Below are 5,199 nucleotides of genomic sequence, written 5' to 3'. Positions count from 1 at the left end.
CACCTTACACACACATATATACACATAGACACACACACACACACACATATATGTGACTTCTGGTGGTTTAGTGACAAGGACTTGCGCTTCTGACTCAAGGACTTGTGGTTCAAATCCGTATTTACTGCCTCTGAAAACCCACTGTAGGGTCAACTATAAATTGATTCTTACTCAGGGCAAACAACAACAACTCAAGGGGAAGACATTCTCTCTGACAGCTCTGAAGGAGAGGCTTCAGCCTCTTGTTTAGTTCCTTGGAGATCTGTATGGCTTGGCATTAATACTTTGGGCATGTTGTCAAGAGGGATCAGTCTTTGAAATGATCTTTTCTCCATCTATCATGATGTTGACTGTTGGGCCTGTGATCTTTGTCTTCCTGATGCTGAGATGTCATCAGTACTGAAGGCTGGAACGCTGGAACCTTGATCTTCTGCAGCAGGTGCTTTGTATCCTCCTCACCTTCAGCAAGTAAAGTTGTGTCAGCATAACCCAAGTAGTTGATGAGTCTTCTTCCAATCCCGATGTCACACTCTTCTTCATAGAGTCCGGCATCGTGAATTATTTGCTCAGTATACAGATTGAATAAGTATGGAGAAAGGATACAACACTGATACACATCCTTCTTAATCTTAAACAGAAGTTATGTTGTTGTTGTTGTTATGTGCCACTGAGTCATCTGTGACTCACAGCGACCCTATGTACAACAGCTCTGAAGCCTGCCATGTCCTGAGCCAGTCTCACTGACTCTGACACTCCTACCACTATTGCCCCAATTACTGTATCAATTCTACTATCCAGAGTCTTCTTCTCCTGAGTTGTCATTCCACCTTTTACAGCATGATGTCCTTCTTCAAGGATTGGTCCCTTCTGGCCACATGCCCAAAGTATGTGAGACAGAGCTTTAAAATCCTTGCCTCCAAGGAGAAACTTGGTTTCACCCTAGAGGTTATGAATTACAGCATGTGTTTTTGGAGGACACAGTTCACCCCATAATAGCCTCTTTCCTAACCAGTTTGATGGCACTAGATATAAAACTGCTTTAGGGTCAGCTATGGGTCAGTTATGACTTGACAGCATGAAACAACAACAGAGTTCTGTTTGTGAATTTCAAAGCCCTGACATTTACAGTAATTCTAAATGAGAGTTTGGCAAACTTTTTCTGTAATGGTTCAAATAAAATATTTTCAGCCTCTTTTGGGACAAGAGGCAAAATGGAGGACATTATGTAGAGACTTATATAATAATTTTAAATGTAATAATTTAAAAATGTAAAAAAAAATGATCACACTTTGCAATATAGTGGCCAAGATAGATGGGCCACTGAAACGAGTTCTGGTGCCGAACCTTCTACCTGAGAAATGCTACAACCAACCTCTTGTCTAGAAGGAGTTGCTTCACATCCCTTGCCTCAAGATTCTCCTCAGCAAAGGCCTAGGATTAGGCATTGTGTCTGGGTCATTTCTGCTGAAGCTGCCCCAGGTGTCTAAAATCCTGGTGGCGAGGGACTGAGCCTTCAGTCAGTAATGCTAGAGGTCATGGCCTTGACTGGGACAGTGTTTTACAGCATCACCTGTTTCCCCTTCAGCTCTTGGGTTGAGGCTCTGTTCCTAATGCTTTAGACAGTCACCATCTGCTTGCTGGTCCTGAACTTTCAAAGACAGACTGTGAAAGGTGGTGTTTTCCTAGCCTGCTATGTCCTAATCCTGTTGATGCTGCTTTTATCACTGACAGCCCTGGCGGTGATCACATTGCTCCAAGACTCTAATGTGCCTGCTGTGGTGGTGGGGTGATGCTCCTGTCAGTCACCAACTACCACAATGGGCACTTGGGCCAACTCTTGGCAATCAATAGTTGTCTTGCTGTTTGGGGGCTCCACTTACATTAAGGAAACCGGAGACCCCCTCATGGCTGGAACCTTTGTGGTCTCCTCCCTCTGCAGTGGCCTCATTGCAGTCCAGCTTCTCTACTATTGGAATGCAAAGGCTAATCTTTACAAGCAGAAAAAGAAACAGTAAAGTTCAGAATCCATTCTATTTCCATTCATTCACTCAACCTCAGGCCCTCCTCCACAAATCTCAGACAGGTGTGCTGGTGTTTTGTTGTTAATTTGTTTTTTGTTTGTTTGTTTGTTTGGTTTTAAATGAAACATCTCTGCCACTCTTCCTCCACAATTGAAACTTCTTGACCCAGAAGTTTTTAGCAGAAGCACATATTTGGGGGGGGGGGAAGAAAAAGCCTCTTAGAAAGGAGAAGCTAGGGGTAGACGTTTTCAAGTTTAAATCTCTTGACTGTTAATGACTGTAGCAGCAATTCTGTTACCTAATTCTGGACAAATGTCTTACCCTACCCTAACACCTACCCTTCTTCCATTAGGACCTCAGAGGGCAGAGCTTGGACAGAGAGACTAAGAGTTTCTAGCTGCCTCCTAAACCCCAACCTGACTGTCTCCAGGACCCCACTGCTGGCAGGAGATGGAGGCTTAGGATGATTAACGCAGGGCCCGAGGGTGAAGAGATGAGGTTCCTGATCTGGTAGGTCTAGGCGGAAGGGAGTGGAGACGACACTGGTTCTTGCTGCAGTGCGGGGGATGCAGAAGAGGGAATAAAGACTCTCATACAAGATTTAATCATACAAAACTGTGTTCTTCCTGTAACAGAGAAAAAAAAAAGTAAAAATTGTTTTCCCCCCCTCAGATTGTGTAGAAACAGATAGTAGCTGGATCTGGTGCCAGTTCTGGCCTGCTTTTTTCTCTCATAGCTGCCAAGTGGGACCAACTCATGGCTGACCCTCCACTGAGTCTCCAAGACTGGAAATCACTCAAGAGGATATGGCCTATCTTTCTCCATTGGAGTTGCTGGTGGGTTTGAGCCTCCAGCCAGGTGTGGCCTTTGGGTTAACAATGCAATTGCCTATGGACTATGCTACAAGAGCTCCCTCCTCACCTGCAGTATTCAGAAAATGCAAGCAAAAGCAGTTCTAGGAAGGTGAAGTGATTGTTAGAACTGATAATTGTCATTAACTTTGTAGGAAATATACACAGTCTTGTTGTTGAATGCCATCAAGTTGACTACAACTCATAGGGACCCTCAGAACAACAGTTCTGAACCCTGCACTGTTTTGTGCCGTCCTCACAATCTCCAACATGCTCAAGTTCTTTGTTACAATTGTCCGTGAGTCAGTTCATCTTGTTGAAGATCTTCCTTTCTTTCGGTGACCTTCCACCTTTCCCAGTTTGATGTCTTTTTCCAAGGACATAATTTTCCTCCTCATAATGTGTCCTAAAGTTTATTAGATGAATTTTCACCGTCCTTGCCTCTAGAGAGCACTATGGTTACAAGACAGGTTTATTTGTTCCTTTGATAGTCCATGGGATAGTCAATACTTTTCTTCAACACTACAAAGACATCTTCTTCTTTCATCCTTATTAATTTCCCAATGTTCAGGTACATAGCAAGTAATGGAAAAAAACCCCAATGCTTGAATCAGGTGTACCATAGTCTTTACACTGACATCGTTGCTCCTAAGAATTTTGGAGAGGTCCTTGACAGCAGACTTTCTCAATGTAATGCATCTTTTGATTTCTTGGTTGCTGGTACCAAGTGTGTTGATTGTGGATCCAAGTAAAAGGACATCATTGATAACGTGTTTTCTCCATCTATTATGACATTGGCTACTGGTCCAGTGGTGAAGATTTTTTATTTACTTAATGTTGAGATATACTCATATTAAAAACTATAGTCTTTGTTCTTCTTTAGTAAGTGCGTCAAGTCTTCTTCACTTTCTGCAAGCAAGGTTGTGTCATCTGCAAGATGACCATGCTGCACTGGACCAGCAAAGACACCAACCCTTGGATTGGCAGAAACATCATCTCTAACCAGGCAGACTACTGTAAACCCTTTTTATTCCAGCAGAAACTCTTCCCAGGCTGGGTGCTTCTCCTCTCTACACAACCTTGAGAAACACTAGACCAGAGGAGATGTTACCTGTTACCTGGCTCATGTCTTAGAATTTTGTTCACCACTCACATAAATAGAAACTCTGACCCAACTAGGCATCCTAACTCCAGTCATCTGCACGGCTGGGAGTGGCTGGGAAATATACTGTCCTAGGTCAGATAGCTTGTTTTTTAATTTTCTAGAGCATTCATGTTTGTTTTATGATATATGTATGCTTATTTGTTTTATAGTTTGCTTTTATGGGTGCAGCACTTGTCCATCAGTTTGCTGTGCTGTGATGACTTAGGTGTTGCTATAATGCTGGAAACTATGCCACTGGTATTTCAAATACCAACAAGATCACCCATGGTAGATGGGTTTTAATGGAATTTCCAGACTAAGTCTAATACACAGTCTTTTAGTACCTGAGAATTCGTACTTTTTTATGGATTCTTATATTAAAACATCCTTTTAATAATAAATTTGTTTCTTTTTCATAGCTATGCATATATATTGTATTTTAGCAGCTGAAGTAGATTATGGTTGGAAAGATTTCATAGCTACATATTTCACCTTTGACCTTTCTCTCAGCTATTACTTACATTGGAGATAATGTATATAAAGTATTTGACATAGTATTCCACTTATGGTAGTTTTTCCATAGTGATAATTTTTATTAAACTTATCAATATATATGAAAGTAGTATTATATTATGGGTGTATTTTTAATTGTTTTATTAATCGTAATGTTTGTTTTGAGCTTGTTGTTGCTGTTGTTATGTGCTGTCGCGTCACTTGCGACTCCTAGCGACCCTATGTACAAAAGCCCTAGACTCTGCTCTGTCCTGTGCCAATCGCACTGTCTCTGACACTCCCATCCCGATTACCCCAGTCACTGAATCAATCCACCTCATAGAGGGTCTTCGCCTCCTGCACCTTTATTTCTCCTTATCTGCTCTTAAACATTTTTCTTATTATTCTTGCCATCTAGTACATCTGGTACTACCCTTATATATAATTTATTTTTAAACCTGTATACACTTATTGGTTTTTTTTTCTTCTTCAGATTTTTTTTCTATAATTATATTTTATTAATTTTCATGAACATTTACAGAGATTTTGGGTTTCCATTCATTCATTGTTGCGCTATTCTCTCTACCCTCTTCCCAGTTTGTTCTTGTCCAAATGCCACAGTGCTTGTCAAAGCCAGTTCTGATTAATCTTCTTTGTCAGTGTGTCCTTTGCCATTCCCTATCACTCCTCC

At 41.4% G+C, this 5,199-nt stretch overlaps 1 pseudogene; it reads left to right on the top strand.

Annotated features, from left to right (window-relative positions):
* The first annotated feature begins 1,278 nt into the window (after positions 1-1,278).
* On the top strand, positions 1,279-2,015 carry LOC102873524 (annotated as a pseudogene).
* Positions 2,016-5,199: the final 3,184 nt, after the last annotated feature.

This window comes from Elephantulus edwardii, unplaced genomic scaffold (genome assembly GCF_000299155.1).
Source record: "Elephantulus edwardii isolate Elephantulus edwardi_28Jun2011 unplaced genomic scaffold, EleEdw1.0 scaffold00085, whole genome shotgun sequence".
In the NCBI taxonomy this organism is placed as follows: Eukaryota; Metazoa; Chordata; class Mammalia; order Macroscelidea; family Macroscelididae; genus Elephantulus; species Elephantulus edwardii.
The sequence above is the reverse complement of the archived record's forward strand: the minus strand, read 5'-3'. Positions and strand labels throughout refer to the sequence as shown.